The following is a 23403-nucleotide window of genomic DNA, read 5'->3' on the forward strand; positions in this document are numbered from 1 at the left end:
GTGTGGATATGTTCAAAGGCAAAGTGATGTTGTTGAGCATATGCTAGGGGCGTGTGCATGCGCCCTTGTGGAATACGTGTGGAGTTACACATGCATGTGTAATTTCCATATACCCTGGATGTACAAAACACTAAAAGGCGGCCGAGTTTTCTTTAAAATCTCTTGTGATTCTTCATCTACTTATACAATCATTCAAAGAACACACTCATCCTCTCCTAACCTTGCACCATCAATTTAGAGGTTTTGCCGAGTTTTCCTGCCCGATTCAATATTCTTAAGTCATCAGTAAAACTTATTTGCCTTTTTTGCCATTCGTATTTTTTGTTGGATTAAAATCTGGTGAATATGCTTTGTTTTCTTTACCTTTCATAAATTGGTTAATATAACTTAGAATAGGATTTGAAGATGAAGTTGGGGTACTCATGAAGAGTTCTAGCATGCGGCCGAGTGGGTTTTCCGCGACGTGGATCCGCAGTGGGTCCCACCGGCCGTGGCGGTTCAGCTACTGTTAATATGTAGAGGTCGTTTTTCTTTTCAAATCTTGCAAACTGGGCCTAGGACTAAGAAAGTGGCCGGCATGGCGTCCTCGAGAGGCTCACAGTTTGCAGCAGCACATAGAGTTCTTGATCTCCGAGGCACCAGGCCTCGATTCGAGCATTTACTTCGATCTCAAGTTTGGTCAGACGCGGCTACTAGATTTTAGTTTGCTCAGGGAGGTACAATTGGCCGATAACATGGCTGATGAGGTTGAGCCCGGTTTCCTCTACGAGTGGGCGGTTAGGGAAGATTATTATCCATTCGTGAGCCTACCATTCATCTTTTGACATTGGAGGTATTATTAGCATCTTTTTGAGGTTTGATTAGTTTCTACAGAGACTGGACAACATCGCAGCCATACTGCTTTAGAGCGATTCGCGACAACATTCACAGGTATGAGCGCGTACGCATGACTGCGCATCACCGGGCTGTGTGGACGAGGACAATATAGAGCTCGGGGTAATCACGTGGCCACGAGCTTTTCTCGACACGCTTACCGCTACTTGCATGCCATTTTGAGCATGTTGTTGAATGGTCGTGGTGATAGCATTAGCATCTGGAGGCGAAATGATAGGAGCTAACTGTCAGATATGTACTCGATAGTTCATAACACACCGATCCATTTGGGACACATTGTAGTGCAGTGCTTCAGGACATCGAGGGAGATGCTGCGGGATCGGGGTGGTCTTCTCGGGCCCGTGATGTTACTGCAGTCATCATAAGGATGGGCTCTACTCGAGGGTGCGATCGCGAGGGGCCGAGAAGATTGATTAGCCAGCAAAACGACCCCTCGACCAGTGACCATGCGCATAATGGGCATGATCAGATGCTATAGAGACAGGGTGTATGTGCTGAACATGCCTCCACCAAAGCTAAGCCCAGTTGAGGATGCATCTGACTATGTCTCCGCCCAAAGACAGAGCTCCCGCCTAGAGTTTTGGAGGCCGAGGCAATGCCCTGCGACATGGGAGCACCACTAGTGCGCATGTTCTTCCCATCTCGAGCCTATGACTGGGCCTTGAGAGGCAGAGTGTGTAGGTGTGCTCCGGATCGAGAGATCGTTTCCAGCGAGGTTCGGCATGACCGCGAGGCCACGCGAGGACAGACAGAGATGATGGCGCCTCTGATATCCACGCAGCATCTGACTTGGGAGAGACGTTGTTCCTACCATCTCATCATCATTGTGAGACCCCAACCCCTTAGGCGTCTCCTACACCACCATCACGCATTCACTCATCACCATTTGATCTTATCTCCACGACAAGAAGCGCAAGTGCAATGGCTCGAGAGCATGACACTAGCGGCTTGAGCGTCCTTAACTGCGATTTTGTTTTGTTTTCATATTTTATTTTGCATTGTTGTTAGACTCTGCACTAATCAGAGCACTTTTCCTTTCCGAGTATGTCTTCTATTTTTGGTGTCTCAAGCTCGTATTTTATTGCTTTTTACTTTATATATACTCTCAGTTGTGTTTATCGAGGTTCACTTAATTCTCCTTGTGTATACGCAAGTGCAGATGGTCTTGCTGCTTGAGTGAGATTAGCCTGGCAGATACAGCCTCACGTGTTTTTACACTTGGCCGTGGTGTGCTTTCACAACCCATTGGAAGCCAACTCCCATGATTTCAGCTCCGGCCAATCAGCACCACTAGGAGCTCAAGGGGAGACTGTTTCTAATTGCCCACACACATATACTATTTTTGATTGTTATACTTTTTATTATTGTGCTTGCAGAGTATACATTGAGGGCAATGTACATATTAAGTGTGGGGAGTCAAGAATGCACATGTCCTTTATGCAGAGTTTCAATTGAAAATACATGGACTGACACGTGGCTAACGGTTCATCTTAGTTGCAATGATTGTATTCTTGAGTTTAGGAGAACTTTTTAACATTGAATGTTTTCTATGCTCTAGTTTTTACTTGGATTTTAGGAATTTTTGCCCGATTTTGACACCTCATGTTGTACTACTTGCTCATTAAACTTTTGGAAACTCAAGTTTGATGTTGAGGACTAGTTAGTGTTGCTTCTTGTGTTATTTTGATGATGGAAAAGAAGAAAATTTCCATACTTGTTTGGTTGTGCATTGGAGGTGGAAAAGCTACCACCTATGGAAGCATGGAGCTACTCTCATAGAGTCGGATACTAGTTGGTGCCCTAATGATAGAAGAGCTATCTCATGGGATGAGTGAAAGCTACCACCTCAAAAGTATGAAAGCCACTCAGGGGCGGGGTCTGAAAGTAGGCTACCTTTAGCGGACGTGTGCTGAAGCTACACCATCTTCCTTGTTTCTGTTTACGTAGTTTTGTGGTGATAAATACAGTCCACTATACTTGGGAGCTTTGATGAGTATACTTGGGGTTACTTGAGTAAGTTTACACACACCTCAAACGATTTCAGGGTTTGTTGTCCATTTCGTTCGAGCTAACGCAGAAATGATTTTTCATATTTGGTGTTGAAATTTTCCTTACTTGTATAATGCTTCCCTCGATAAAGTGACCTGTGCGTAATGTAGATAGCGAAAGCATTCTTAGTCCTTATCGTTGAGCATTATCTCAGGTTTTTACATTAATATGTGTATATGTTACTTTTATGCGGTGTACGGTTGTGAGGCCGAGTATGGAAGTAAAATAGGCCAATGTGGATCATAATGCACCTATTTTGGAGGAAATCTTGCTAAGGTTCAAACGCGAAGACATAGGTTAGGTGTGAGATGCTAAGTGTGTGCCAACCTCCTGATTCGAGTGAGCACATCCATTTGAGGGGCACAAAGAGGCCAGCATCATGAAAGATCTGGGACTTATGCACATAAGAACAAGAGCTCCACCAATATGTATATCAATGAAGCGTTGAGGGGAACTTGGTATCTAGGGCTTAATTGTGGCTAGGACCTTCACCTCAAGCACCAAAGGGTTAGGTCTATAAATTAGGAAGCGATTTATCACTTGGAATCCCTTTGTGAGCTTCCTATTGCAACTTTATTCTAAAAAGGCAGCTGAAGTTATTTAATCTCTCCTCCGGGATGAACAGAGTTAGCATAGTTGATCTTGCATTTGGGACTATGTATGTAAGGATTTCCACGAATCACCATTGCATTGATTAGGAAGCTATTAAATAGAGTTTCGCATCAGTTTACTATCCAGGCGTAAGCATCATCCTAGGCAATTCTATCTTTTATTTCCATTGCCTTACCTCCTCCTTACTTTGCTCTCTTACTTGTAAATTCCCTGCGCCCGTGTGGATTCTAAATTCTAGTCCCTATTTAAAAGTGTGACTTGTCTGGGTTGGGGATCCTTCTTTCCTATAAATCTTTCATCTTTGGGCTGACTATATTTTGGAGGCTTTGGCTAGTCTTTGGAGAGATTCACTACCACGTATATTTTGATTGCTACTCACTTTTATTTGTGCTTATATGTGTACATTGAGGCAATACACATTTTAAGTGTGGAAGTCACATTGCACACATGTCGCTACTTGGGTTTGAGTTGAAAACATGTCTTGGCCGTGCCAATGGCGGTTCACATAGTTATGACCGATTGTATTCTTGAGTTGGAGAACTTTTAATATTGAATGTTTTCATGCTCTAGTTTTTACTTGGATTTTTAGAATTTTTGCCCGATTGACACTTTGTTGCACTTTCGCCATTAAAACTCTTTTTAGAAACCCAAATTTGATGTTTAAGGACTAGTTAGTGTTACTTCTTGTGTTATTTTTGATGATGGAAAAGAAGAATAATTTCTTTACTTGTTTGGTTGCTGCATTAGAGGTGAAAAGAGCTACCACCTATGAGTATGAAGCTACTCTCATAAGCTCGGATACTAGTTTATTCTCAATGAGAGAAAGAGCTATCTCATGGGATGAGTGAAAATGCTACACACAGTAGAAAGAGATACCACCTCAAAAGTCTCGACGCGCACTTGCTAGCGTTTGCTGGAAAGAGCTACCAGAGAGGATGTGTGAAGCTACTACCATCCTTTTGTTTTGTTTTGTTGTGTAGATAAATAAGTCCCTTGGACTTAGAACCTTAAGGAGTATACTTTGGGTTGACTTGGTGAAGTACGATACTTCACACAATTTCGAGGTTTATTGTCCTTTTCGATTCAAGCTTTTAGCTAGAGCATTGATTTCTCGTATTTGGTGTTGAAATTTTCCTTACTTGTAGAATGTTTCCGTTGCATGCTTTTAGTGAACCTAGCGAAGCACTTTTCAATATTTCCTTCTTCAATGCTTCAATGTTGTATTTTTGCTTGAGGACAAGCACTGAAAGCTTTGAGTGTGGAGAGTTTGATAAGTTCTTGTGTACTAAGAATATGAAGTGTTCTTGTCTTACAATGAGCATTAACTTTATCGAGTTTATCGCTAATGCATGTGTTTTTGTGTTCTTTTGTGCATATAGGGTTGTGAAGCCAAATACAGAAGAAAGGAGACAAAGTAGATTGCAAATGCATTATCTTGATCGAATCTTGAAGTGAACACACGAGAAGACACAAGTTGTGCTCGAAAGGCGTATGAGTGTGTGACAACCCCCTATTATGCTCAATGGAATATGTAAATTAGAGGGGAATAAAAAGGCGTATCGCATTCATGTGATTACGACTTATGCAAAAGTTAGCAAGATTCCTGCTCAAATGTGTTGTTACTTGAAAGAAGCGTACGATCTGGCATAGAGCGATGTGCCTCGTTTATGTTGCCTACTATTAAAAGTGTGGATTCATGAGTGTTTTTGGCGAGTACGGCCTACGAAAAAATCAAAAAGTCGCAAAATCCACACGGCATGTGAAAATTCGACATGCCTTAGTAGATTCCCTAATTACTGACCCTTTATAAAGCCACTATTTGTCACGACGCGAGCAATTCAAAGATCTGCTGACCTTTATAGCGGTTTTATTGTTGTAGTACTATAGCAACTTAATGATTTTTGGCCCGTTTTTGAGCAACCTCACGGGCGGTATTATGACTCGTGAGGCCACACTAAGCAAACCCAAAGCCAGCCTTTTAAGCATTTTTAGGGCATTCTTTTGGGGAGAAGAGCCAGTTCTTAGAGCTAATTTTCTTAGATTTTATCAGTTATACATGTGTATTTGTGTTCTTTTGTGCATGTAGGGTCGTGGAGATGAAAATGAAAGAAAGAAGCCAAAGTAGATCGTGGAGGCACTTTGTTGATGAAATCTTGGAGTCAACAAATGTGAACACACAAGTTGTGCTCAAAGACATGTGATTGTGTGCTAACCACTATTGTATTCAAGCAAATACACGGTTTTAGAGGTGCGCTAGAAGGCAATCACATTCATGTGATTCGACTTGTGCAATGCTAGCAACAATTTTGTAAAATGTGATGTTTGTTGAAGAAGCAACACGATCTACAACATAGACGTGTGCCCGTTTATGTTACCTCGATGAAAAGTGTGAAGTCAGGAGTATTTTGGCAGAATACTATAGCAGTGTCTTGTAACAAAAGTCCTTTGTAGCATATCATCGTAGTAATTCTTTGTTCACGAGTGCATAAAAAATCAGATTTCCAGAAAATAACACGGCCCTGTCAAAATTCCACATGCCCATGTGGATTACGGATTCAGACCTATTTAAAAAGCTGTGACATGTACCAATTTGGGGGATCCTACTTTCCATCTTGTTCTCATCTTTGAAGATGCTCGTGGCTCTTGTTTAGCGGAGCTTTAGCTAGAGCTTTTTGGGAAGGTTTGACGGTTTTCAACACAGCGTTCCTTTAGAAGAGAGTTATTGGGGAGCTTTCATACTGCACCCGATGCAGCGAGGTTTGCCTAAGCTTAACAAGGGGACCCTTGATGAAGGCAGCGGTCATTCCACACGACCATCAACATGAATACCAAAGGGGGTTTTTATTCATGGAATGCATATCTTTACTTTTTGATTTCATTATTGATTTGTATTGTTCTCCATGGAGGCAAAACCACTAGTGGGTGCTTGGTCTTGTAAACCCTAGGATGCTATTATTTATTTAACCTTTCTATTATGATTCTTTAATTGATGTCTTTATTTGAGTTCCAATCTTAAATGCTTGTTGAATGGATTTTCCTCTAGAATGACACTAGGGTTGAGAGTCCGCCTTGGTAATCCTTGTGAGTGGTGACACACCATGAGGGGTTAGACAATGCTAGATAGGGAGAAGGTTGGGGAGGGTGAGTTGAGAGGTAGCGGAACATCCCCTTTCTCCTCCGAGTGTGATTTATCCTACCTCCGTGTTCCTAGAGTTTTTTTGCGGTCACAATAGAGTGAAGTGCTAAGAGAAAAAACTCCGGCTTGGGCTTGAGTTGCGTAAGCAATAGAGTGAAAGCGTTGAAGTAATCCTATCATCGGGGCTTAGTTGTGATTAGTGGTCTTTCTCCTCGGACCAAAGGGTTAGATCTATATTAGGAACAAGGGTTTATCACTTGGAATCCCTAGAGTTTCTTGGAACATTACACAATGTGAGGTGTTGGGACTTAGCAATTTCTCCGCCGGGGCATAGTATAGAGTTAGTCATGGTTGACATTAGGTTTAGGACCGTGTATTTTATGATTTCAATGACTCATTAAGCATTAGTTGGGAGACATAATAGTTGGTTTTGCACTTGAAGCAATAGTTTTTGAGGGAGCAATATCCGAGTGCCCCACTTTTTATCGATTGACTTTCCCTCATTTTATTGCATCTGTCTTTTCTTATTTCTCTATTTCTTTTGCATATTGATATTGTTCACACCACTATTAACTCATTTTTCATTCTATTAAATAGAAATCTACTGTGTTTTTTTGATCACTATTCCCTTTGGATTCGACTACCAACTCACCAGGTTATTATTATGTCGACAAATCTGTGCACTTGTGATACAACACATAAAGGGTGTTGTCATTATGCTTTTCATTGAGCTTGCATGCTTACATTGAGGCAATGTACGTCTTAAGTGTTTGGGGGGGGAGTTCACATTACACATGTTCTTTACACAAGTTTTGACTAAAATTACATGCTCACGTAGCCAATGGTAGCATTTACTTTAGTTACAGCAGTTGCATTCTTAAGTTCTGAGAATTCCACATGCCCGTGTGGATGCTTGATTCAGACCTATTTAAAAGTCGTGATTTTAGCCGATTTGGAGATCCTTTTTTCCATTTCTCATCTTTTAACCATCTTTGTAGGTGCCCACGGCTAGGGTTTAGAGAGGCTTTGGCAAGGTTTTTTGGAGCGGTTCGACGACCTTCAACACCACTTTCCTTAGAAATAGAGTTATTGGGAGATCTTTCCTCGGCATCAATCCGACGAGGTGTGCCCCAGGCTTGACGAGGGAACCTTTGATGAAGATTTAGCTACTCCACAAGACCATCAACATGAATACCAAGGGTGTTTTACTTATGGATTGCATGTTTTTACTTTCGATTTCATTATTGATTGTATCTTGCTCCATGGAGAGCTAAACCCCTAGTGGGTGCTTGGACTTATAAACCCTAGGATGATATTGTTTCTTTAACCTTTCTATTGTGTTTCTTTAATTGATGTCTTTAATTGAGTTCCAATTTTGAATGCTTGTTGAATGGATTTTCCTTTAGAGTGACACTAGAGTTAAGAGTCTACCTTGGTAATCCTTGTGAGTGAGTGACATACCATGAGGGTTAGACAAAGGTAGATTGGAAAGGGTCGAGATGGTGAGTCAACGTCCCTTTTCCCTTCCGGTGTGATTTATCCTAACTCCGTATTCCAAGAATTCTTTGCGGTCATGATAGAGTGTAGTGCTAAGAAAGAAACTCCGCTGAGGACTTAGTTGCCCAAACAGCAGTGAAGCTGTTGAGTGTAATCCTTAGTGATGGGGCTTAATTATGACTAGTAGTCTTCCGGATATACTAAAGTGTTAGATATATATTAGGGAATAGGGTTTATTACTTGGAGTCCCTAGAGCTTTATGCAACTTTGCCGAGTGTGAGTGTCGAGGCTGAGTGATTTCTCCATCGAGGCATAGTATAGGATTAATTACTGGTTGAACTTAGGTTTGGGAGTGTGAGTTTTAGGATTTCCATGAATCATTAAGCATCAGTCAAGAGATATAATAATTGGTCTCACACTTGAAGCAATAGTCCTAGGGTAAGCAACGTTTGGGTGCACCACTTTCTATCAATTGTCTTTCCTCTCATTTGATCTAGTCTCCCTTCATTTCATTCTTTATTTGTATTTGCATTGATATTGTTCACATCACCTTTGAATCATCATCATTTTAGTTACATAGCTATCTTCATGTTTCAAATCACTATTCCCTATGGATTCGACGACCTACTCACGAGGGTATTATTACTTCGATAAACCCGTGCACTTGTGATATACATGCAAAGGGTTGTATCAATGCTTGTTGAATGGATTTTCCCTTAAAGTGATACTAGGGTTTAGAGTCTATATTGGTAATCTTTGTGAGTGAGTGACACCCCATAAGGGTTAGACAAAGCAAGATTTGAGAAGGTCGAGAGAGTGAGTTAAGAGGTAGCTGAACATCCCCTTTCCCCTCTGGTGTGATTTATCCTACCTTCATGTTCTAAGAGTTCTTTGCTGTCACAATAGAGTGAAGTGCTAAGAGATGAACTCCACTAGGTCTTAGTTATGAGAGCAAAAGACTGAAGCGTTGAATTAATCCTTCGTATCTGGGGCTTAATTGTGACTAGGGGTCATTCGCCATGACCAAAGGGTTAGATATATATTGGGGAATAAGGTTTATCACATGGGGTCACTAGAGCTTTAAGCAACTTTGCGCAGTATGAGTTATCGAGACTGAGCGATTTATCCATTGGGGCATAGTGTAGGGTTAGTCATGGTTGACATTATTTTTTGGACTGTGTATTTTAGGATTTGCATGACTCATTAGGCATCAATTAGGAGAGATAATAGTTGGTTTTATACATGAAGTAATAGTCCTAGGGTGAGCAATGACCGGGTGTGACACTTGCTGTTGATTGCCTCTCCTATCATTTACTTGCGCTTCCTTTTGCTTTACTTGTTTCTATTTGCATTGATTTTGTTCACACCACTATCGATTCATCTTCATTTTTGTTAAATAGCAAATTTTATGTTTCTAATAAGTATTCCCTGTTGATACGACTACCCACTCACCAGTGTATTATTACTTCGACAAACCTGTGCATTTTTGGTACACACGGAAAGGGTGGGTCACAATACAAATAAAAATATAAAAGAAGAAAGAGACATAATAGAAAGAAGGAGAGGCAATCAATAGAAATGGGGCACCCGGACATTGCTCACACTAGGACTACTATTTCAAGCACAAGACTTCTTATTATGCCTCCTAATTGATGTCTAATGAGTCATGGAAATCCTAAGAAACACGGTCCCAAACCTAAGGTCAAGCTGAGATGGAAGTTAAAGGGTCAAATAACATGGCAGAATAGAATAAGCTGTAGAGGACTGATAAGTGCTCGTGTGTTAAGAATACGGAGTGTTTTTTCCTTATGATTTGCATTACTTTTATCAGATTTTAGCGCTAATACATTTGTATTTGTGTTCTTTTGTGCATGTAGGGTTATGAAGCTAGTCTTTATAAAAAAAGTCAAAAGTGGATCATTTACGTATTATGTGGTGGAATCTCGGAAGGAACAAACAGGAAGACAAGAGTGGAACTCCAAGATATGTGAATGTGTGGCAACCTTCATGAATTCAAGTCACTACAATGAGTTTGAAGGGCACAAAGGCAGTCACATTTGCGTATCTTGACTTGTGCATTGATAATAAGATCTCCGCCAATGAAGTTTTTTATTGAAGAAGACGTGTGATCTACGGCATAAATGTGTGTCCGTTTATGTTACCTCAATGAAGAGTGTGGAATTGGGAGTGTTTTGGCCGAGTATTAAAGCAGTTACTGTTCACAGCTGTCCGAAAATGAGAATTCCAGAGAATCAACATTGGCGTGAGGAAATTTCCCTCGCCTGTGTGGAAATTCCACAGGCCCATGGGAAGAATCCACAGGGGTGTGTGGATGCCTGATTCCAGCCCTACTTAAGCCACGATTGAGCCCGATTTTAGGGATCTTTTTCACCTCTTTCCTTTTAATTTTCTCTATCATTTGGGATGCCGTCGACTAGGGTTCAAAAGGCTTTTAGCACGTCTTAGGAGTGGTTAGAAGGATTCGACACCACGATTTGCTTGAAAGAAGAATATTGTGGGAGCTTTCGTTGGCATAGATCTGGCGAGGTGTGGCGTAGGCCAGGCAAGGGAACCTTTGGAGAAGACTTGACTACTCAACAAGACCATCGACATGAATGCCGAGGGGTTTTTTCTATGGATTACTTGTTTTTACATTTGAAGTTGATAAGTGCTTGTGCGATATGAATGCGAAGCATTCTTTCCCTAAGTTAAGTATTACCTTTCTTGGGTTTTTACACTAATATGTGTGTTTTTATGTTACTTTTATGCAGGTAGGGTTGTGAGGCCGATTTTGCTAAAGTTCAAACGCGAAGACATAGTTCAAACGCAAAGCGATCCATGACGTGAATGTGTTCCCGTTTACGTTACCTCGATGAAAGTATGGATTCAGTATGTATTTTCAGGCCGGGTACTGTAGCAGAGCACTGCAGAAACACTGCAGCAAAGTACTATAGAAGCAATATTCACAGCCAGCTGAGAAAACTGTAGAACAGAGAATCCACACGGACGTGTGAAAATTCGACACGCCCGTGTGAAAAATCCACAGGGCGTCCACAGGGGCATGTGGATCCCCGATTCCAGCCATACTTAAAAGGCGATTTAGCCCGATTTCGACATTATTTTTCTCGATCTTTTTCCCCAACTTGAGAGGGCTTGGCTAGGGGTTTTTGAGAGGTATTGGCTAGGGTTTTGGAAAGGTTTTTACGGCTCGACATCATGCGTCATTTGGAAGAAGGTTATTGGGAGAGCTTTCATCGGCACCGATCCGGCGAGGTGTATCTTAGGCCTGACAAAGGACCCTTTGCGATGAGTAGAGGACTCTCTACAAGACCATCGATACAACTATCAAGGGGTTTTCTATAGATTCAGTGCTTTTACATTATATTTCTTTGATTGTAATTAGCTCCATGGAGAGCTAAACCCCTAGTGGGTACTTGGGTATTTGTGAACACTAGTGTGTATTCGTTTCATTGAATCTCTTTATTATGCTTTCAATTAAATGATGTTTATTGTGAGTTCCAACCTTGAATGCTTGATTGCTTGAATACTCCCCTAGAGTGACACTAGTGTTGAGAGTTCACTCTCTTATTGGTAACCTTGTTAGTGAGTGACACACCACGAGTGTTAGACAAAGCTAGGTTGGAGAGGTTTGAGAGGGTGAGTCAACAGGTACAGGAACATCCACTTTCCCCTCTGATGTGTTAGATTCTACCTCCGTTCCTCGAGTTCTTTGAGACCATAATAGAGTGAATGGTCTAAGGGATGCCTTCTGCTGGGGCTTAGTTGCAGTGCAATGGAGTGAAGCGTAGAAGTGATCTTAGTATCTAGGTCTTAATTGTGGTTAGAGACCTTCCACCTGGACCAAAGGGTTAGGTCTATAATTAGGAAGAGATTTATTACTAGGAATCCCTATAGCTCATTGCAATTCTATGCGACTGCAAGGTTGAGAGGTTATCCAATTTCTTCTCTGGGACATGTATAGAGTTAGGCATAGTTGATGATAAGTGCTTGTGTGATATGAATGCGAAGCATTCTTTCCTTATGTTGAGCATTACTTCTCTCGGGTTTTTACACTAATATGTGTGTTTTTATGTTACTTTCGTGCAGGTAGGGTTGTGAGGGCGAGTATGAAGGAAAAAAGCCAATGTGGATCACAATGCACCGATTTTGGAGAAAATCTTGCTAAAGTTCAAATGCTAAGACATAGGTCGGGTGTGAGATGCTAGAGTGTGTGCCAACCTCCTCGTATTCGTGTTGGCACATTGATTTGGAGAGGCACAAGGGCAGTCACAGTCGAGCATTCCGACTTTTGCACATAGAACAAGATCTCCATCAACTTATCCATCATTGAAAAAGCAAGTGATCCATGACGTGAACGTGTGCCTGTTTGCGTTACCCCGATGAAAGTATGGATTCTGGAAGCTATTCAAGCTGGATACGGTAGCTAAGTACTGTAGTAGCACTGTTCACAGCCGGTCAAGAAAACAGGAATTCAGAGAATCCACACGGGCGTGTGGAAATTATACACGCCCATGTGAAAATTATCCAGCCCTATTTAAAGTTGTTTCAGGAACGATTTAAGGATTCTTTTCTCCATCTTTTCCCCAACTTGAGAGAGGGGTCAGCTAGGGTTTTGAGGGGTATTGGCTAAGGTTTTGGAGAGGTTCTACGGCTCTGACACTGCGTGTCGTTTGGATGAAGGTTATTGGGAAAGCTTTCATCGGCACCGATCCGGCGAGGTATATCCTAGGCCGGACAAAGGATCCTTTGTGACGAGTAGAGGACTCTCCATAAGACCATCGACAAGACCATCGAGGGGGTTTCTTTATGGATTCATTGCTTTTACACTCTATTCCTTTGATTGTACTTAGCTCCATGGAGAGCTAAACCCCTAGTGGGTACTTGGGTATTTGTGAACCCTAGGATGTATTCATGTCATTGAATCTCTTTATTATGCTTTCAATTAATTGATGTTTATTGTGAGTTCCAACCTTGAATGCTTGATTGTATGAACATTTCCCCTAGAGTGAGACTACGGTTGAGAGTTCTTGTTGGTAACATTGTGAGTAAGTTACACACCACGAGGGTTAGACAAAGCTAGATTGGAGAGGGTTGAGAGGGTAATTCGACAGGTACAGGAGCGTCCCCTTTCCTCTCTGATGTGATAGATTCTACCGCTGTTCCTCGAGTTCTTTGCGTCCATAATAGAGTGAATGGTCTAAAGGATAAACCTCCGCTGGGTCTTAGTTGCGCGTGCCACGGAGTGAATTATTGAGGTGATCTTAGTATCTAGGTCTTAATCGTGGTTAATGACCTTCCACTTGGAACAAAGGGTTAGGTCTATAATTAGGAAGAGATTTATCACATGGAATTCCTAGAGCTCATTGCAACTCTATTCAAGTGCGAGATTAAGAGGTTATCTAATCTCTCCTCCGGGACATGAATAGAGTTAGGCATAGTTGACCTTAAATTTGTGACTATGTATGTAAGTATTTCCACGACTCACCATTGCATTGATTAGGAAGCATAATAGAGGGTTCTTGCACTTGAAACGATTGTCCTAGGTGGAGCATTATCCGAGTACCCCATCTTTATTGATTGCATTACCTTCTCTCCTTTATTCGTGCTCTCTTACTTATTGTTTTTACTTTTGAGAATTGAATCATTGCATTACCTTCTCTCCTTTATTCGTGCTCTCTTACTTATAAGTGTTTTTATCCCCTACTTCCTGTAGATTTGATACCCGCTCATCTGGGATCATTACTTCGACAAACCCGTGCACTTGCGAGATATACGCAAGGGGACCTTAACAAGTTTTTGGCACCGTTGCCGGGGAGTTGGCGTTTAGAGATACTTTGCATTTTGTTTTCTTTGCTATTTCACCATACATTCTATTCCATATCTTCTTATTCTATCATCGTTCTGATTTCTTTTTCTTTCTTTTTGGGTATAGCTCCAGGTTATGACCCGAGGAAATCCCTCAATATTGATTGAAGGAGATCCTGAGCTTGAACATATACTTACAAGAAAAGAGAAAGAACCTGTGCAAGAAAAGCCTTGTTCAGCTGATTTGGAAGTGGAAGAATCTGAAAACATGGCAAAACATAATGAGCAACAGCGAACATTATCCAATTATGCCAGACCTTCAGTGTTGGGGACACAGTCGAGTATTATGCGTCCCTCGATTACAGCTCAGAACTTTGAGCTGAAGCCGGCATTCATCCACATGTTGCAGCAATCCACATAATTGAATGGTTTAGCCGATGAGGATCCAAACAGTCATATAGAGGGCTTTCTCGAGGTGTTTGATATGCTGTATATAAATGGGGTGATGGATGATGCCATCAAATTGAGAGCCTTCCTATTTTCCCTAAAGGGTAGTGTGAAGCAGTGGCTACACTCATTACCCAGAGAGTCAATTACTACTTGGGAGGAGATGGTGGAAGATTTTCTGGTCCGTTATTTCCCTCCCAGAAAATCAGCAAAGCTTAGCAATGAGATCTCATCCTTTGTTCAGTTGGAATTGGAGTCTCTATTCGAGACATGGGAAAGGTTCAAGGAGCTCCTGAGAAAGTGCCCGCAACACGGATTCCCGAAGTGGATTATTGTTCAGACCTTTTATAATGGTTTGAACCCGAGTATAAGGCAACTCTTGGATGCGGCAGCGGGAGGTACCTTAGGTAGCAAGACCCTCGATGAGGCCCGTTAATTAATTGAGGAAATGGGGTTAAATAGCTACCAATGGAATGCTAGGGAGAAGAAAAAAGTGGCCGGTCTCCATGAAATAGATGCGGTAACTTCATTGGTGGCTCAAGTGAAAAATTTGAGTAAGAAGTTAGATCTTCTAACTTCAAATAGAGTGGCGGCCGTGACTAATTGCACCGGGTGTGGTGGAGGACATGCTCCCTACGACTGCCCGATTTCTATTGGTGATGTTTCTTCGGTGGAGAACGTTGATTTTGTAGGTAATGGCATTAGACCTAAAGGGAACCCGTATAACAATACCTACAATTCGGGTTGGAAGAATCATCCCAATTTCTCATGGAGTAATCAGGGTCCACAAAAGGCCATGGGGCCACCGGGTTTCTGACACGCGCTCGAATATGCGTGTGTAAACCGCAAGTGCACGGGTGTCGAATTAATAATTACCCCGGTGAGTGGGTAGTCGAATCCAAAGGGAACAGGGCTACTAGTACTAACTTCTTCTCTGCTTTCTAACCTAATGATAAAAGGAAAGGTGTGGTGATCTAATGTGAGAAGAAGTGAATATCGGAGATGAATATGCAAGGGTTAAATGGATGAAGATCTCAATCAGTAAAAGTGGGGTATTCGGGCAATGCTCCCCCTAGGATTCAGGTATTAGATACCAAATAAGCAAAGTGTTTCTATGATGAGTAAGTTAAGTCGTGGAAATCTAAATATAATCGGATCCAGCCTCCCGATCACCCATACTAGTTCCCTACGAGGTCCCAGTGGAGAAATCGCTCAATCTCAACACCTCACACCACATATGACTGCAAAGCACTCTAGGGATTCCAAGAGTTGTATCCGATTCCTAAAGATTGATCCAACCCTAATTCTCGGCGAAGGATGCTAACCCCCTACAAGGTCCCGGCGGAGAAATCTCTCAATCTCACGCCTCACACCAAATATGGTTGCATAGAGCTTAAGGAACGGAGATAGAATACACTCAATCGGAAGGGAGAGGGGACACTCCACTACCTCATGACTCACCCTCTCAACTCTCTTTAACCTTGAAGTTCTAACTCTAATGGAGACCTCTCTCACATCAAAGTAACAAATCATGCAAATCCAATCAACCACAAGGATTAATTAAACAAGCAAGCAATGAGAATACAAGATTAAAACTTAATCAAACTCGGATTAAATAGAAACAATAAGCAAATCCACAAAAAGATGAGAATCCTAGGGTTCACAAGCCCAAATACCCTCTAGGTTTTAGCTCTCCATGGAGCAACATACAAAACACACCATCAATGAATGAAAGTACATTAAAACCATAGAAATAAACCCCCTTATATATGAACTGATGGCCTTGATGAAGAGCTTCGACGTATTGAAAGACCCACTCCGAAGCTAGGTTCACCGGTGGCTTCCTTGATGCTATGACGGAGGAGGAATCGATCAAAGTTGGTGACGAAGCGCCTCCAAAGCCGCAAAGACCTCCTCTCCAAACCCTAGCCGTCTCACCCCTCAAGAGCCGCACAAATGATGATAAAGAATAGGGCAAAACGGCTATTTATAGGCCTTAGATCGCGTCTGTCACGTGCCCTCACGCGCCCGTGTGGATTTTCCACGCGGCCGCGTGGGCTGCAGAAATTTCCACGTGGGCGCGTGAACAGTAATTACTATAGTACTTTTCACAAAATGCGATCCGAACACTCTTCTCTTAAGGCCACATGTCCGGGCACACGTCCATGTGGTAGGCTATAAAACTTTTCTTCATCGACGTATCTTTGAGAGGTCTTGCAATCTTCACAAAGAGAAGTAATATGAAGATGTGGCTGCCTTTGTGCCCTTCCAAATAGTGAATTGACTTGAATCTTCTTGGAAGTTGGCACACATCTCCACGTTTATGAACTACTCTCGTGTCTTGATCCTTGAATTGAACAAGAACTCCCAACATTGTGTCTTTATAGCCTATCTTTGCTTCCTTTTTACTCTTCAAGGCATTCATAACCTATATGCATAAAAGAACACCAAATACACAATATGAGACATAAACCACAGTAAAAATGATGCTCAATGCATGTAAAACATATATAAAAATATGTCTACTCAAGCACTTATCAGTTTCCAACAACAACAACAAGCCCCTCAGGTGAAAAACAGAGTCTCAGGTTTGGAAACCCGAATGAGTGACTTAGAGAAGCACTTGACAAGATTTGTGCAATCTGTAAATACAAGGTTTGAATCAGTTGAGGCTACACTTCGCAACCATACCACCTCTTTGAATAACCTTGAAGATCAGGTGGGGCAAATTGTGAAGTCTCTCTCTTAAAGGCCACATGGAAGCTTGCTGAGCAATACAGAGACCAACCCTAGAAAGCACGTGAAAGCGCTCACTTTGAGAAGTGGTCGTGAGGTTGAAGGTAGGCTTCTGAGTGAGAAGCTAAAAGAACACGCACCCGAGGTTATAGAGATTGAAGAGGGGACAAGCAAAGAGAAAGAGATGGGAACCCCTACCTTTCAAGCCAAGAATCACTTATCCCTCTAGATTGAAAAATGACCAAGGGGATGAACAGTACAATAAGTTCCTGAGTTTGTTCAAGCAAACTCCAAATCAATATTCCTTTTCTTGAGGCATTAGCCCAAATGTCTAAGTATGCGAAGTTCTTGAAAGACTTGTTGACTAACAAGAGAAAGTTGGAGGAAAGTGCTTCAGTGATTTTAGATGCTTCATGCTCGGCGGTATTGCAAAAGAACATGCCGAACAAGAAGAAAGACCCGGGAAGCTTCATCATTCCGTGTAATATTGGCAATCTAGGTGAAGAAATGGCATTGGCGGACTCAGGGGCGAGTATCAACATCATGCCATTCACCTTCTTTCAAAAGCTAGGCTTGGGTGAGCCTAGGGCTACTCGGATGGCTTTGCAACTAGTGGACCGAACAGTGCGACATCCGAGAGGCATCATTGAAGACATGCTTGTTTAGGTGGACAAGTATATTTTTCCGGTTGACTTTGTAGTGCTAGACGTCGATGAGGATACGGATGTACCTTTGATACTTGGGAGACCGTTCTTGCGGACTTCCAAAAGCATTGATTGACATGGACGGTAGAGAGCTCACATTGAGAGATGGAGACGACAAGCTCACATACAGCCTTGCTGAAGCCATGCGGCATTCTCTTGATTTTGATTATACTTTATAATTTCTAGACACTACTGATGAGATTATTGATGAATACATGCAGGAAATGTTCAATCTGAATCCGTATGAAAGTTTGTTTGACCAAGAGGAGGGCAATAAAGAAGTAATAATGCTTGGATCAACAGAAGAAGTACCATCTACCCCGGGGATCTTGAAGAAGGTACTCGGGAAAATGAAGAGGGCTAGGAGACACCACTGGAAACACTCCAAAGCTGTTGGAGACATCCGTGAATGGAAGAAGTTGGATGAACCATTGCTAGGTGGTCCCAAGCACGATAATACACCCTCTACCCTCAAGAGACTCTGCACATCATGCTGTCAAGCCATGGGTAAGAGGGCAACCTTCATTCATAAACCCCCGTGAGGTAAGACAAGGTACATCAAGCTTAGTGACGTTAAACAAGCGCTTCTTGGGAGGCAATCCGAGTGTTTACTGTTTTTCTTAGTTGAATAATGTAGTGTTTTGCATGAATAATTTGTTTAGTGTTGGTGTCTTGATTTTTAGATGCTTGTGTTGCGATTTTGTTCTGTTTTTTTTAAAAGTCATCGTGTGTTTTCATGTGGAATTAGCGAAGTTTGGTCATTTGAGCTCTATTTCATGTTTTTTTCATAGGTAAAAATTTGCATAATAGGACAGAGCTCGAATGTGTAAACATGTTCGAGAGATTTTTACTGAGCTCGCAGATTTTTTTCTAAGGCATCCAGAGAAAACACACAGGCGTGTGGAATTTCCACACGCCCGTGGATTTGCACTGCGACCTCATTCAGAGAAGGCACAGGGGTGTGCGGCTGCCCCTGTGAATGACCATGCGATAGTCATACGCCCGTGGGTAATTTCCGCACGGGCGTGTGAATTCCTGCAAAGTTGGGTTGATTATCCCGAGAGCACATAGGTGCGTGGACTCACCCCTGTAGGTGACCTTGTGAACCACACACAGGCGTGGGTAATTTCCAGACGCCTATGCGAAACTCTGCAGAGGAGTTCTCTCCATCCCGAGAAGACACAGGGGCATATGGCTGCCCCTGTGAGTTGGGCATGTGAATGTCCACACCCGTGCAGAATTTTCGCACGGCCGTGTAGAACACTTGGTATTTTTTCTGGGATGGCCAGGGAAGCCACAGGGGCATGTGGCTATCCCTGTGGGTTAGGCGCCCGTGCTAGAGCAGTCAGAGTCGAAGAAGTGTTTTCCCGAGAGCGCACAGTGGTGTGTGTACGCCCCTATGGCTCTCTTGTAATGAGGCGCACGGGCGTGGGCAATTTCCACACGCCCGTGTGGATGCATAGAACGCCAAGGGGCGCGAGTTCTTTTTAAAGAAGAATAGTTTCTCTCCCTCTTCACGTCCTCTATTCGTCTAAAAAACATTCTCACATCATTCCCTGACTTCCTTGTGTCAATTTGGTGGAGTTATTGCTAAGTTTTCTGGCAGTTTTCTATTTTCATTCTCATTTTTTCGGTAAGCTTCTCTTTCTCTTTTCTTTGCTAATCTTCATTTATTTTTCCGAGCACCATGTCATCTTCACCGACGATCGAAATAGATGTACTAGCTATTGACACCGACACTTGAGGCGTCTTTACCTTCTTTGTTCTTATTTTCCGCATTTTATTTTCTGCATTTTATTTTGGATTTGTATACTCAGAAAGGATTTTCCTTCTGAGTTTATTTTCATTTTGTTGTCTCGAGTTGTATTCATTGCTCTATCTTTTGTACACTCGAGTTGTTTTTGTTTTATTGAGCTTCACTGAACCCCTCGTGTATGCGTGCAGATGGTCTTTTCATCATGGGAATTGAGACTCATTATTCAATTATGAGTTCTATTCAAAATATGAACCTTCATAATATAATAAACATCATTCAACTATGAAGTCTTATTCAAAATATGAACCTTCAGTATTGGAAAAACCTGAAAATATGGCAGAACAGAATGAGCAGCAGTGGACATTATCCGATTATGCCACACTTTCAGTATTGGGGACACAATTGAGCATTGTGTGTCCCCCGATTATAGCTCAGAACATCTAGCTGAAGCCGGTATTCATTCACATGTTGCATCAATCCACACAGTTTAATGGTTTGGCAGATGATGATCCAACAGTCATATAGAGAACTTTCTCGAGGTGTGTGATATACTGAAGATAAATGGGGTAACGGATGATGCCATCAAGTTGAGGGCCTTCCCAATTTTCTTGAAAGGCAGAGCGAAGCAGTGGCTACACTCATTACCTAGAGCATCAATTACCACATGGGAGAAGATCTTCTTGGCCGTTATTTCCCTCCCGAAGAATCTGCAAAGCTTAGGAATGAGATCTAATCCATTGTACAATTGGAATTGGAGTCTCTATTTGAGACATGGGAAATGTTCAAGGAGATCCTGAGAAATTACCCGGAACACGTATTCTCGAAGTGGATAATTGTTCAGACCTTTTACATCAGTCTGAATCCGAGTACAAAGAAACTCTTGGATGTGGCAACAGGAGGTACCTTAGGTAGCAAGACCCCCTTTGAGTCTCGTCACTTAATTGAAGATATGGGTTTAAACAGCTACCAATGAAATTCCAGGGAGAAAAAAATTGTGCCCGGTCTCCATGAGATAGATGCAGTGACTTTGTTGGTAACTCAGGTGAAATCATTGAGTAAGAAGTTAGATCTTCTAACTTCGAACAGAGTAGCGGCCATGATTACTTGCACCGGATGTGGTGTAGGACATTCTCCCTATGATTGCCCGATATCTATTGGTGATGCATCTTCGGTTAAGAACATCAATTTTGTAGGTAATGTCATGAGAAATCAAGGAAATCCATACAACAATACCTATAATCCGGGTTGGAAGAGTCATCCCAATTTCTCATGGAGCAACCAATGTCCACAAAAGGCCATGGGGCCACTGGGTTTCCATCAACAAGGCCAAAATATGGAAAACAGAGTTTTAGATTTGGAGACCTGAATGACCAATTTGGATAAGGCCTCGAATAGGTTTGTGCAATCGTCATCTACAAGGTTTGAATCAGTTAAGGCTACACTTTTCAACCATACCGCCTCCTTACATAATCTTGAAAATCAAGTGGGGCAGATTACGAAGTCCTTATCAGAAAGACCACATGGAAGTTTGTCGAGCAATACCGAGACCAACCCTAGAGAGCATGTGAAGGTGACCTATTTTAGAAGTGGTCGTGAGGTCGATCTGTAGGGCTTCCGAGTGAGAAGTTAAATGAACATGCACCTGAGGTTATAGATGTTAAAGAGGGAACAAGCAAAGAGAAGGGGGTGGCATCCCACTTTTGAAGCCAAGAATCCCTTTATCCCTCTAGATTGAAGAATGACCAAGGAGATGAACAAGTACAAGAAGTTCCCTGAGTTTGTTCAAACAACTCCACATTAATATTCCTTTTTGTTGAGGCATTGGCCCAAATGCCTAAGTATATAAAAATTCTTAAAAAGACTTGTTGACCAACAAAAGAAAGTTAGAGGAGAGTGCTTCAGTGATTTTAGATGCATCTTGATCGGTGGTTTTGCAAAAGAACATGCCAAACAAGAAGAAATACATGGGAAGCTTTATCATTCTATGTAATATTAGAAATCTAGGTGAAGAAAATGTATTGGCGGACTCAGGGGCCAGTATCAACGTCATGTCATACACCTTCTTTCAAAAGCTAGGCTTGAGCGAGCCTAGACCTACTGGGATGACTTTGCAACTAGCAGACTGAACGGTGAGACATTGGAGAGGCATCATCGAGGATGTGCTTGTCAATATGGACAAGTACATTTTTCCTGTTGACTTCATAGTTATATACGTCGATGAGGATACGGATGTACCCTCGATACTTGGGAGGCCATTTTTGCGGACTTCCAAGGCATTGATTGACATGGACGGCGGAGAGCTAACTTTGAGAATTAAAGATGACAAGCTCACATACCGCCTTGCTGAAGCCATTTGGCATTCTCTTGATTTCGATGATACTTTGTATTTTCTAGAGTCTATTGATGAGATTGTTGATGAATACATACAGGAAATGTTCAATCCGGATCCATGCGAAGGCTTGTTCAAACATGAGGAGGATATTGAAGAGATCATGATGCTTGGTTTGACAGAAGAAGTACCATCTACTCTAGGGATCTTCATGAATGTGCTCCGAAAATTGAGGAGGGCTAGGAGATGCCACTGAAAATTCTCCAAGGTTGTTGGAGACGTGCGTGAACTAAACAAACTGGGTGAATCATTGCTAGGTAGTCCTAAGCCTGACAATTCATCCTCTCACACACCGTAGATTTGCATTCAGAGGCAGTGAGTGTTTTCCCGAGAGCACAGAGGGGAGTGCACCTACCCCTGTGAAGCTTCCCTGTGGAGGTAAACGGGCATGTATAATTTTCACACGCCCGTGTGGATAAGCAGAATTCTAAGAGACGCGAGTTTTTCTTTAAAAATCTTTGTGGATTCTCTTCTTCTTCATCTCCAATCACCCAAAAACCAATCTTGATCAACTTTCCGACCCTTCACCGTTGTTTTGGAGGATTTTTCTTCATATTTCATGCCGATTTTCGGAGTACTATCATCTATTTCATCGGTAACCCTTCTTATCCTTTTTTCTTCGCAAATCCTGGGTTTTTATTGGATTAAGGATCTTGAGTTGTGCCAATTTTAATGGTATAATGACTTATGCATGTTTGGGAAGTCCTTAGGGGCAGTTAAAATTGAATTTTTGGAGAATTGGTGCACAACCGTGCGGTTTTCACACCCCGCAGATCCACACAGGCATGGGTAATTTCCATAAGCATGTGTGGAATTCTACAATATGTTGTTTCTGCGTTAATTTGATTGTTTCTTCTTCATTTATCGCAGGAATGGCACCGCACTCGAGGAGGTATGAAGGCAGGCGCCCTAGGGAGCCTTCACCCGAGTTCGCACGCATTGCATTTCCGAATCTTGAACATCAAGCTCATTTCAAGGGGCTATTAGGGCTTAGGTTTGGCCTATCGCGGTTGGTGGACCTGAGTGTGCTACACAGGGTCCAGCGGGGCGATAAGTTAATCAGGAAGTTGGTGGCGCTGATGATCGTAGGAGGGTGGCAGACGTTGTTGTCTATACGAGAGCTAGTTTTTTGGCCGCTGACTTTGGAGGTACTGGCGTCTTTTGAGTTTGTGGACGAAATACAGTTTAGAGTGTCTGGTCATCAATTTGCTATGAGTACTTTTGAGTTTTCAGTTTGCATGGGCTTGTACGACGAGGCATATATAGAAACCGAGGAGTATGGATATCTACCAATAGATTACTTTGGCACCTTAAGCCCACAGCAGGCTTAACAGGTCTTGTGCGTACAGGGGCAGCA

At 42.2% G+C, this 23403-nt stretch overlaps 1 non-coding gene across 1 annotated transcript; it reads right to left on the reverse strand.

Annotated features, from left to right (window-relative positions):
• Positions 1-14672: 14672 nt before the first annotated feature.
• LOC120252098 lies at positions 14673-14779 on the reverse strand. Its single transcript, XR_005533647.1, has one exon. It is a non-coding gene; the product is annotated as a small nucleolar RNA R71 (small nucleolar RNA).
• Positions 14780-23403: the final 8624 nt, after the last annotated feature.

The sequence above is a fragment of the Dioscorea cayenensis genome, chromosome 20 (genome assembly GCF_009730915.1).
Source record: "Dioscorea cayenensis subsp. rotundata cultivar TDr96_F1 chromosome 20, TDr96_F1_v2_PseudoChromosome.rev07_lg8_w22 25.fasta, whole genome shotgun sequence".
In the NCBI taxonomy this organism is placed as follows: Eukaryota; Viridiplantae; Streptophyta; class Magnoliopsida; order Dioscoreales; family Dioscoreaceae; genus Dioscorea; species Dioscorea cayenensis.